This window comes from Empidonax traillii, unplaced genomic scaffold (assembly GCF_003031625.1).
Source record: "Empidonax traillii isolate 1590-97213 ecotype Southwest subspecies unplaced genomic scaffold, ASM303162v1 scaffold263:size1499331, whole genome shotgun sequence".
Classification (NCBI taxonomy): Eukaryota; Metazoa; Chordata; class Aves; order Passeriformes; family Tyrannidae; genus Empidonax; species Empidonax traillii.
In genome coordinates, this window is record NW_020955456.1 from 1,030,603 (window position 1) to 1,042,665 (window position 12,063).

The following is a 12,063-nucleotide window of genomic DNA, read 5'->3' on the forward strand; positions in this document are numbered from 1 at the left end:
CACATCCCCTCATCGCCAACCCAGCGCTCAACTTTGCACCCGGGGGCTGGGCACAGACCCCACTGGATCCCCATCCCCATCTGCTGCCCCCCCCCCCCCCAAATCCCCTTTTTTACCCCAATAACCCCCTCTTGCTCCCCATCCACGGCAGGGGGGTGCTGTACATCCCTTCCGCCCGCCGTTTTTAACGTGCTTACTACACGTTTCCAGGGTGTTTTTGGAGCTATATTTAAAGCATGCAGTCAGTGGCTGGATTTAGAAATCCAGGCATAAATCACATTAAAACACGGACGGCGACGATCCCAACACGTCGGCAAAAGCTGTGCCCTGATTTCATTCCTTCCCCCCCATCCTAAAAGCAGAACCAAGTCTGACACCAGGGTCCCACCCTCCCAGAGAAAACCCCCTAAATAAAACCCCCCAATTAAAATGCTGTGGGGACAGAGGTGGGATTTGAAGGCAAGGGGGTCCCTGCTGGGGTTTATTCTAGTGAATTCATGGGGATTTATTCATCATTGGGGGTTTGGTTAATTCCAAAGCTTGGGGTCTCTCCCCACCCCAGCCCCTTGCCTGCAAGGAAAGAGCTGCCATCCCCTCAGGGGAGGGGGCTGTGGGGTGGAGGGTCCCCACAAGAAGATCCCCAGGGAAACAGCTCGGGAGCTGAGCGAGGAATTTCTGATTAATGACCAGAACAGCTCGGGATTTCGTTTTTCTCCATAAATCCTGGCTGATTATAAACCCCTGCTCTCAGCCTGGCTGTGGGCTTTGCATGGGGTGGGGGGAGCCAAGAAATTCCCCCCCCCCTCAAGGGGCTGTACCCAAAGCTGGGCAGCAGCTGGAGGCTGCAGCATCCTCCCACTGTCCCAGCTCCACTTCCATTGCCCCACCAGAGCAGGGAAGAAGGGAGAAGGGCTGGGGGGTGCACAGGGATGGGGTTGGTGCCCCCTCCCTTCCCCAGATCACATCAGTTCTGATCCCCACAGCTCTGGGGTTTGTAAAGCTAAATATCCCCCAGACCACAGGCTGGTTTTCAGCTCCAAATAAAGCCTGATGTCTTTTTTTTTGCCTTGCCCAGCGCAGGAGGGTGACTGTGTAGTCACAATCCCACCTTGTTTTCCTGCTCTGCCACCTGCATGCTCCCTTCACCTCCAAAATCTCAAATTGGGACTCCTGGTGCCAGGACCTGCCCCGTGCTGGATGCCCTTTGCTTTTCATAACCTCCACCAAGCCCCTGGTACCAGGATTTTGTCACAATTAGACTGGAGCTTGAATACATCAGTTTGGGTTGGGTTTTTTTTCCCCCTTTTACCTGATAATAAGCTTTTTTCATCCAAGATCAGGGGAAAAAAAAAATAGGCAAGGAGGAGGGCTGACATGCACAACCCATAGAGAGCTTTGAGAGGAGCACGAACCCCAAAGCTGTAATTACTGCCTGCGTTTTTTGGCCACGGACCGGCTGCTAAATTGGTCGTAAGGCACGGAAACGGCAGTTACACCTTTCAGTGGGAAAAAATGTGGCTTAGTGGAGGAACGTGCACGGGAAACCTCCCCAAAACTGCAGTCCCCGTGTAACAGCCCAGTATTACAGGCTCTGCATTCGGGAGTTTCAAACAGTCCTCCAGCCAGGTGACTGGGAATGCTGAGCTCCGACTGACAAGACCTTTTACATCAACAGAGTAAATTGGGGATTTTTCCCTTGATCTGCCAGTTGTATCAAAAACACCCTCCTGGATGCAGGACACGAGCAAGCGAGCGAGAGGCAGGAGCGTGTGCTATTTTGAGGTTCGATATAAAATAGATACCCTTGGCTTCAGCAGTTCTCCGTAGCCCGGCCCACAGGAGCTGCAGGTACTTTCATATGCATACAAAACATTTTAAAATGGAAAATATTCACAGCTGCTCTCGCCGTTCTGACAGGGGGGAAGGAATCGCGGGGCATGTTAAGGAGATATTAAAAGCTGTGGTTTGAAGCTCCTAAAGCATTTACTCAGCGGGAGAGCCAGAGAAAGAAGTTTAGAAGTTAACTGCATACTTGTGTGCCTTTGCTCTGTCCTTCTTAAAATTCACCTCTCCTATCTGCTTCTAATTTAAACAAGCAGAGCCCTCCAGGAACTGGAAAATCCAGATTCGCAGCATCTCCCAGGGAAAGACGATTTCCTACGTGCCCCCCAGCGCGAGGGTCCTGCTGAAGGTTAAGCTCGTGAATGCCTTTGGTTTTGCACCGAGTTAATCTCCCCCCCACCCCCCAAAATAAAAGACCCAGAGAATGCTGGTGAAAAAACTGCACTGATGTTACCAGCTGGTCCCTAGTTTAGTCCCATCCCTCTTCCAGAGCCAGGCATGGATTTCACCACTGCTGCAGGCACTGAATACCCATCCCCACACCATGCCCTGTCCTTCTTCAGCTTCCTCTTCTGAAAACAGGGTGAACCCATCCACCTCTCCCGGGGTACGTTATCGTGGCTTAAAATTAACACTCACAAATGCATTTTCAAATCCCTTCACGAGAGGCACCAGGAGCGCGCTAGGTGTTAGCAGAATAGATCTTTCGCCTTTCAACAGCTGTTAATTGCCATTAAACCCAAACACGCACGGCTTTATTGGAACGGTGTCCGAATTTCCACGCCGCGCTGCAGAGCCCGTGCCCGCCCTCGGTCGTGCTCTCTGGCACGTGCCGGCTGCCTCGACGAGGTGTGACGGGTAAATCCTGCCTCTCTGGTAGCCGTCTTGCACACTGGGACCCATTTTGGGGGTCTCCTGATGCCAGGCTCCTTCCTTCGCCCTCCCCGCCGTGCTGTTGCGCCAGACCTGCCATCACTGCACGAAGCTCCAACACACCCTCCCTCAACTCACAGCGGAGAAGGAGATGGGATGCAAAACCTGTTCCCAAAAATACCCCGAAGAAGCAAGCAGGAACCTGCCCGCGAGGAACTGGGACCCTAAGGCTGAATCTGGCCCGCAGCTGCCAGGAAAAGCACGTGCTGGGTGTCACAGGGATGGGAATAGCCCGCTGTGACTAATGGGAGTAAATCAAAGTCATCAACAGGCAGGGCTGGGGCAAGGCTGCCAGCACTGCCCTCCCTGTAGCCACCACTCTGAGGGGTGTCCCTTCTCTGCTCTCTTTGGGGTCTGTTGAATCAGCCCCATCCACAGCATCCCTCCATGACCCTGGGATGCCCTATGGAACAGCCAAGCACCAGGCAGGGCAGAAACCCTGGATGTTGTGGCAGGAGTTTTCCCCGAGTCCAGGAAGCTGCTGGCTCCTCACGGGTACTTTGTGCACCCCCAAACAACCAAAACCAGCTGGGAGTGCCCTGCGCCGGGTACCAAACTGCTAAAACACATGAGATGGAACCAGCAGGGCAGGAGGGGGAGAAGTCTCCAAACATCTTGTCAGACCCCAGCGTTTCCCCCCGAACCCCACCAGAAGGAGGGGTGTCCATGACTGGCTCCAAGGGCTATCCCATCCCTTTTCCCATCACCCCAGTCCTCTGCAAGGGGGAAGGGGCGGTTGGACAAAACGAGCCCTTTCTGCTCCACAAAGCTCGTCAGCCAGCGGCTCTGGGCTTATAATTATTATTTCCTTAAAGACGAGCCGAGCAGCTATAGACAAAAAAGCCCCCTCTTGTCGGAGCTGGAATTTGATGTCCTAACGACTGTTTTTGTACCGTGCCTGTTAGAGGAAAGAGCTCGGCAGGAGGGGGAAAGAGAGATTTAATTATAGAGCTGCATTGTGATTTTGCACACATAGCTGGCTGTTGTAATCAGGTTACAAGTGTATCTGATTTTCTTCCCTCCCCTCCCTCTTCCTCCTCTTTCTCTCTCTCTTTTTTTCTTTTTTTTTTCCCCTCCCCCTTTTTCCTTTCGGTGGTCCAAATTAGTTGCTTATGTTTGGGTGTTTCAGAGACGAGCTGTTATTTGCCTGCACTGAAGATCTTGATCAAGGGAACAATGTAATGTTTCCAAGGAACCTCGGCAGCTCTTTGCTGGAGGAGGAAGCCAATGGTTCCCAGCTCCAGCAGAAACCCCCCCCCCCCGGGGCTGTGCCAGGCACTCGCATCCCACCATCCCTGGGCTCCCTTTCCACCACCAAAATAAAGAAGACATCCATTTATATATAGATATATACATATATATCAATATATCTCTCTCTCTATATATATATATCTGCTCCAATTCCCCCATGCTCCCCACAAAATTCCTTCACATCCAGGATTCCCTCAGTAAACTGAGGCTTATGAAGAAGAGGAGACGCTCGTTTTACCTCCACTGGGGCAAGAGAAGGGAAAGAGAGGAGAGGAAAAAACCCCTTTTTAAAAAGAAACTTTATATTTTCCTATCTGAGTCAAGTGATGCCGCGCTGGGATTGGGGACTGTTGTTGGGTTCGTTTAGGAATCTATTGTTGTCCATGTGAATTCTTTTTTACATTTCAAATAACAGGATTATTTCCCCAGGGGGTAATATCCTGTAATTTGAACACAATAATGGGAATAAATTACTTACTTAGAACTAATAACGACAGCCTGATTCCAATATATATAGGAACTGTAACAGCTTTGGTTAGTTAAAGTGTAATTGTGTCGACGGATGACATTTTCTTTCAAAGGAATCTGAATGACTTTTAATTAAATTTGCTGGGGGTGGGGAAGAGAGGGAGAGATACACTGGGAGATCTCAGCTGCCGAGGCTGCAGCGGGTCCCGGCCCTGGTGCCCCAAGCTGAGCTCAGCCCCAAGGAAACTCGGCCCCCGTTGCAGTTTCCAGACCCAGCACAGAACAGGGAAGAGAGAAACCAGCACCAAACCCCATGGCCCAGGGATGGAGGGGGTAGAGACGGTGAAGAGGGGTTAGAAGGGATAGAAGGATGGAGCCCAGCCCATTTCCTGAGCTCCATCCTGGCAGAGGGCAGGACAATGCCCATATCCCTCCCTGGGCACCCCTGCACTGCCTCTACCTGTGCTGGGGAGCGGAGGAGCTGATGGAGGCACCAGCAGTCAGGCAAGGAGGCTCTGCTGCTCATGTTGGAGCCATGAAATCCCAGAATGGTTTGGTTTGGAAGGGACCTTAAAGACCATTTCAGTCCAATCCCCTGCCATGGGCAGGAGCACCTTCCATTATCCAAGGTTGCTCCAAGTCCCGCCCAACTTGGCCTTGGACACTCCCAGGGATGGGGCAGCCACAGCCTCTCTGGGCAACCTGTGCCAGGGCCTGCCCACCCTCACAGGGAGGAATTTCTCCTCAAACTCCCATCTAACCCTGCCCTCTGTCAGTGGGAAACCATTCCCTCTTGTCCTGTCACTCCAGGCCCTTCTCCAAAGTCCCTCTCCAGCTCTTGGAGCCCCTACTTAGGCACTGGTAGAGGCTTTAAAGTCTCCCCAGAGCCTTCTCCTCTCCAGACTGAACAACCCCACTCCCAGTATTGCCACCTCAGCCCAGGGGGTCCTCTGGGAAGGCAGCTCTGCCCAAGGAGGACCTGCACCAGCAGCCCTCCATCCCAATTCCTCACCCTCACCCTCACCTCAAAACTCCCCTGCAAGCCCCGGGCTCTGCACGTCTCCTCACCGCTGCCTTCACTGCCAACCACTCCTCAGGTTTATTTCTGAATCAGCAGCACGAGAGGTTCCCTTCAGAGGAAAAAAAAAAACAAAAAAAAACCAAAAAAGCATCTTTGAGCTGCAGCGCTGCAGAAAGCCAAGTTCCTGCCCCAAAATATCTCGGAGAGGAGCTGTGTGTGCTGCTGCCAGCGGCTCCAGCCTCCTCCAGGACTCATTTTCCTCTGTTTATCTTGAAAATATTTCTGTGCTGAGGTCCCACCCCGCGCGGCGGAGCCCTGCGAGGCCGCCTCCAGCCTCACACACGGCCTCTTGTTTATCCACAGCCAGTTTTACAAATAGCTTATTAAGCCCAGAGCGCTGTTTGCTGGAGGAAAACCTCACGGAGCAGCTCCTGCAGCCCCCTCCCTGCTCCGAGGCTCCTGCCAGCTGTGCCCCCTCCCAAAACCCCTCTGACATGCACCCAGTGGCCCAGGCCTCTGTGGCTGCTGGGTTTGGGAATCGCTCGTGATAGAATAAAATAACCAGTGTGCTGGTGGAGGAGGTCCCACCGCCCTCATCCTCTCCCTGCTCCCGGGGTCGATCTCCTGCCTGGGATTTTGGCATGGCCGTGGCACTGCCGGCCCTGGTTTGTGTGACCCTGCAGTGGCAGCTGCCGGGGTAGATTTTGCCTTTTTAAAAGACCCTTCTGCGAGGGCTGCTGGTTTGGGGTGGGGGAGCTGCAGGGGTTCAGATTACAGGGAGTATGTTTTTGGGGGCTGCTGAACTGGCCATGCTTTGGAAGTTGCTGAAAACATGCCCAGACCCAGAGAGGTGAGGACAGTTGGGTACAGTGGTCCTGGCAGGAGCCTGGTGGGACCACGCCTCAGATTCCCTCCTGTGCCTCTGCTGCCCACCCAGCCCCAGGACCCCCAGGAGGGAGCTGGGATGGAGGGTTTCAGCCCACAGCAAACAGCATCAGGGATGTCCCTCAAGGCTCGAGCCCAACCTCTGTGTCCACAGGGTCCAGCAAAGCCATGCCTGAGCACCTCTGTCCCTGCTGCCACCTCTGTCCCTGCTGCCACCTCTGTCCCTGCTGCCACCTCTGCCCCGGGCAGGAGCTCGGCTGTGCCCAATCCCCGGTGTCCCAGCACCACAGCTTGGGATGCCCACCCTGAGCACCCCCTCCCCGGGACCCCCTGAAGCCCCACTCCCTGAGCACGCAGGACCCCGTAACACAGCAACATTCATAACCTGGCTGGCCAGATTGAATTACCTGCCCCTGGAAGAATAAAGGAGGCATTCAGCCATTTTTTTAAAGTCTTTTCCCCTGCCAAGGCCAGACACCACGGTGACGGTCGAGCACAGAGGCAGAGAAACACGAGCCCTCGCCTCTCCCTCCGAGGGTGACCCTGATCTGCCCCACATCCCCCCCTCCTCCGACCCTTTAACACCCAGGGAAGCACATGCTTTGCTCACCCGTCACGAGCTCCCTTATCTTTTAATAAAACCTTTAAGAGCAGAAGTCAGGCAATGCCGGCACAAAGGCAGCTCAGCCTCCTCCCGGGACATTAATCATTTTCTTTGACACGTTTTGCTAATTAGCCCAAGCGTTCGCCTCGACAGGGGGAGAAATTGGGGCCTGGGAAAAAGAAAAAAAAAAAACAAACCAGGAAAAAAATCATTTCAAGAAGGGGGAGAGGTGGAAAGGGAGGAAGAAATGGGGGAAGAAGGAGCTGACTGACGTCACCCCTGTGCTAGCCGGCATCCCTGGGCATCACCTGGCTGGGAGAAAACCCAGTCCCAACCCCATCCCAAGGATTTTGGGGAGCTGTGATCTGTGATAACACATTTTACCTTCCCCTATCCCACTCCTGGTTACCCCATTAGGGCATTCTGCAGCCACAGAGGGTTATTTGGAACACGCTGTTTGGGGGTTTAACTCAGGGCCTTATCTTTTACACGGCTGTTAATCCTCAGGACACATGTTTCCTATCAGCCCTTGATATTTAACATACAATAAGTGTCTTATTAAATCCCAGGGACTGGCTCCACACAGACCACTCACCCCAAAACCCACCCTGGGGGCACCCCAAAGGCAGACTGGGCAGCCCAGCTCCGGCACAGGTTTTGGGTGTACAACATGTTAGACCCAAGAGGGAGAGAAATATTGTGGAATGGAAGCTCCTCTACACAGGAATTCAGCATTTAAACTGGGTTTTGGCCCCCTGAGTAGTCACTGCTCCCACAAGCAGGGAGAACCACTTGCAATTTTTAAAATATGTTATTTTTAAGGGATTTTTGGCAATGTGACATAGGGATGAGCCCGTCCCAGGCAGGACTAGCTACTGTCCCAGCATGACTCCCTGTTCCAAGAGTCTGACCCGGTTTTCACAGGACCTGATGTTTTTTGGGGGGAGAGAGACCACAGAGAGAGCAATCCATAGTGAAATCACTCTAATCCACCGCACTGAAAGAAGAAAATCCCCAGGAGAAAGCATCACCTGCTCACACCTCCCCCCAGCCCAGCACGGCAAAATATCGGCTCCTGTCCCATCCCTGAACATCAGCTCTCCATCCCAGCTCCTTAGGGAAGGGCAGGGCAGAAAACCACACGGCACAATCCCCTTTCCTCCACAAAACCAAGCGTGAGGACAACGGATTGGGGTGATAAAGCTCCCTACACGTTGTAAGGACACCCCCCCATGGGTATCCCCTGCCCACAGCGACCGGGCCATCCCCGTCCACGGGTACAAGGGAGTGGGAGCAGCATCCCAGAGCCACGTCAGTCCTTTGGGGAGCGTTAAAAAAATAAATCCCAGCTCTTTGCTCCTCTCCAGCACAAGTTTCTCATTGCTGCGGGATGACACACGCCGTCCCCTCCAAAACAAGACGCTTTATTATTATTCTGTTTCTAATTTGGGGGTTGGAAATGATTTTCCATCCCAGAATCCAAACTAAACCATTACCCCCCCCCCCCCCCCCCCAAGAAAAAAATTACTAATGTGCTTTCCAGAGAGCAGTGGCACGGTCAGTGCTCTGCAAGGAGGGGGTGAAGGTTTGATCCACAGCGATGAGCACCGAGGAACATCCTTCTCCATGCTCATTTCCAAGAAAAAGGGTAGAAAAAAAGCAAATTCAGTTAAATACAGAGCTGGCCCAGACTCCTGCTGTGTAACCAGCTGCGTCTGGGATGTGCTGGTCCCACCGGGAAAGGGCCGTGCTCCACCCCTGCCCTCCGCAGGATTTGGGGGAAAAGAGGTGAAAGGTCAGTATTTGGGAAGCAGTGCTGGGGACCTGACACATAAATCAGCATCATTCCCGTTTTTGACTGCTCCAACCCCGAATCTACCAGCAGATCCTGGCAAGGAGCAAGTGAGGTCCCAATTCTCGCTGTCCTGCCTGGCCCTGGGGACAGTGGGGACACTCAGAACAAGCCAGGCTGAGTCTCCAGCCCTGCCACCCCAGGTTGTGCCACGAACCTCGTGGAGAGCCTTGGGGGGGGGGGGGGGACGGACCCGTGCAGCCGGCGGCGCTGGCAGACGTGCCGAAACCAGCACGCAAGGAGCTGGTGGAAACCCTCCAAGCCTCCTCTGCCGTTGTATAAGAGCTGCTCGAAAATACTAATCCCCAAAAAATTCAGCCCCGGGAGCTCGACCAGGCCGCCTCCCAGGCAGTGGGGTTTGCATGGCCAGCCCTGCACGCGTCCAAGGGGGGAAAATGCCTTCAGGTGAGCTCTGCAGGAAGGTCGGGGGGTCCCAGATGTTTTCATACCAATGATCCTTAAAAAAAAAAAAAAAAAAAGAGAAAGAAAAAACAAACAAAAAAAGACAGGCGAGCGAGGCACAGAGGCAGAATCACCCGGCATGCCGAGCGCCGCTGCAAAACAAGGAGTTTTTCCATGAGTCACACCAGTGGAAAGACCAGATCAGGCATCCCATGGGTGGGCTTGGCCGGAGCCGGCTCCTCATCCCCACCACGGCGGGGAGGACGTTTGGAGTGGGGAGGCTGCATGTGCAGCCCCGTTCCCTGCAGGGCTCTCTGCCCTTGGCTTTCCTGAGGCTGCTCCGGCGCCACACCGGGGTGGACTCAGTGGAATCCCCAAGCGTTGGAGGGTCTCGGGATGCGGGGATGGATCCTGATGGTGTTTAGGCAGGGGAAGCAGGGTTTGGTCTGTATGAGCAGTGCAGGATTTTCCTGACCCCCTCCCCTTTCCCTGAACCCACGGTGCACATGGGGACCCAACGCGTGTCCCTCACCGTGGCCTCGGGGCCCTTCATTGCTCCGCCGCTGCCCCCTGTGCCTCCGGTGTCCCCTAAACCCCTCCGGGACTGCGGGAGCCAGCGGCAGAAATAAAAATAAATAAAGAACTGGTGGCGGAGCACCACGAAACAAACAGGTTTGATTTATCGGTGGCGGGAAGGGGCGAGTGCGATGACAGGCAGCGCAGGAAGTCCCTGGGACCGTAAATCCCAGTGGGAGTGGATAAAGCTTCCATGCGCTGGGTGGGAGGTTACGGGGAGGGCGGCGGGTGAAGTTTAGGGAAGCTGGGGTGGGGTGGAGTGTCTTTTCTGGTTTTTAGAAAGGCGGTGATGAGGGGGAGGCTTCCCCCCCCCGGGGGCAGCGCCCAGGGCAGGGTGGGAAGGGACAGGATCGCATCCTCGGGAGGGCTGGAGCTCCGTCCCGTCATCATCACCCGCACAATAACAGCAACCCTGGCTGTGTTGTGGGTACAGAAACGGCACGTACTTGTTGCTGGCCGTGTTTCCTGGCAGCCCCAAGGCAGGATTTGGCTGCACAGGAATTTGGAAGCTGCCTTAAATCCAGAAAGAAATGAGAAAAGGCTGGGAGCGACTTTGTGGGCAGAGTTCAGCTGCAAATCCCTGCTCGGCAGCGGCTCCGCGCGGGGCCCCGGCCGAGGCCGCCCTCTCCCGACGCTCGGCAATAGGGATGAGGTCGGAGACGAGACTGCCGGGGATGGGGTTCTATTCCGTGGGGACATCGAGAAGGACTCCCCAGCACCCCCGGACACCACGTCCTCCCTCCTCTGCCTTCCCCGAAAGCCTCCTTGGCCGCAATGCCCCTCAGCATCCCACCCTCTGTCCCACTTCACCCCACTGAGGTGAACCCAATCATAGATAGAGCTGAGATGAAATTCCATAAATCCCCCTCACCTCTTCCCTGGGGCTGCCGGTGGCCACTCTCACCTCACGGATGCACCAGCTCAGCCGTGGATGGATGTCAGACTTCACCCTGACCGTGGGGTGGACAGGACAGCAGTGGCATTGCTGGGAAGATCCACGGTCAGCAGCCTTGCTTCCTGCTCATTTGGAGCGAATCAAGGAGGAAAGTGATGAAAAAGAGGCAGGAGGTGCCAAGCGCTCTAAAAATCAACAACAAAAACGGAAAGAAATTAAAATTCACCCCAGAGCCTCCTCTGGATACTCAAGAAGGTGCTTCCCTGCCTCCAGAGCTCTGCACTTGGTGCTGTCCTCACCCAGGATCGGTGCTGGGGTCACCTCAGCCCCACACCCACCATGAGTCCAGTTCTGGCTCTTCATATTCCCAGATCCACTTTCAGGGATCTCTCTGCTGCATCCCAACTCCTTGTATTGGTGTGAAATTCAGAATAAACAAGCCCAGTGCCTGTGATGGGGGGGGGGTTTACCTGCATCTCTGCTTCCTCAGTGACGTCCCTGGGTGGAAATTGTCCCAGTGATGGATGATTCCCAGCTCTGCATCACCAAAATCCAGGTTGCACCTTGTCCTGGAGAGCCAAGGAGGAGCAGCCAAGAGCTTTCCACCATGGTGATCCTGCCTTTTTGCCCCATCTCAAGCACCATCCTTTCCTACAGCACCCAGGGTGTGACAAACATTACTCAACATCTAAGGTTTTATATATTAATACTTTAACTCCCAAACTGGGGCTTGCAGGGGAAAAAAATCAAGTCTGAGGGGAATAGGATTCCAGCCACAGCACTCCCAGTTTTTCAAGCATCTCATTTTGGGGAGCAAACGGCTTTCCCATTCTGGACTGTGCCTCCCACTGCCTCTGCCTGATGAAGTAGCCCTCAAACATCATGGAAAGGGCTTGGCTTTGCTTTGGTGGAAAGCTGCTTTCTCGGTAAAACCTCAAAAACAAGCTTTCTGTAGGAAAAAATAGATGGTTTTGGGATGACTGGGGGTGGTCATCGGGGATTCAGGGCTGGCTTTGGCCCCCCACCCAGTGTGTCCACCAGCCCTCCCCAAAAAAGCCATTTTTGCTCATTGCTAATAAATCCCTGCAAAGAGGAGAGGGGAAAAAAAAAAAAAAAAACAACTCCCTGCGTGCCCTCACTTATGCAGAGACAAGGAAATGTCGTTAAACTAAACCAAACAAACGAATCCAGAGGCAAAGAGAAAAATCACATTATCCCGAATCATAAATCCCGGAGAGGGGTATTTACAGGCTGAATTGCCAAGTGCATTGGAACTGCAGAGCACCCGAAGAGCAGATAGCCATAAAGGCAGACAACGGCCCTGGAAAAAATGC

At 54.0% G+C, this 12,063-nt stretch overlaps 2 long non-coding RNA genes across 4 annotated transcripts in view; one reads left to right on the top strand and one right to left on the bottom strand.

Moving 5' to 3' along the window:
- LOC114060171 overlaps positions 1–11,338 on the bottom strand; it is a 14,013-nt gene extending 2,675 nt beyond the window's left edge. Inside the window, exons 1-4 of one of the 3 annotated variants that reach the window (XR_003571837.1) lie at positions 11,200–11,338; positions 10,706–10,914; positions 7,011–7,173; positions 5,519–5,624 (exon numbers count right to left, since the gene is read on the bottom strand). This is a non-coding gene — a long non-coding RNA (uncharacterized LOC114060171). Of the gene's footprint in view, positions 1–5,518; positions 5,625–7,010; positions 7,174–10,705 lie in introns of all 3 variants that reach the window. The other 2 variants (XR_003571836.1, XR_003571835.1) reach the window with 2 other exon arrangements.
- LOC114060172 lies at positions 1,110–2,239 on the top strand. Its single transcript, XR_003571838.1, has 2 exons — positions 1,110–1,848; positions 2,100–2,239. It is a non-coding gene; the product is annotated as an uncharacterized LOC114060172 (long non-coding RNA).
- Positions 11,339–12,063: the final 725 nt, after the last annotated feature.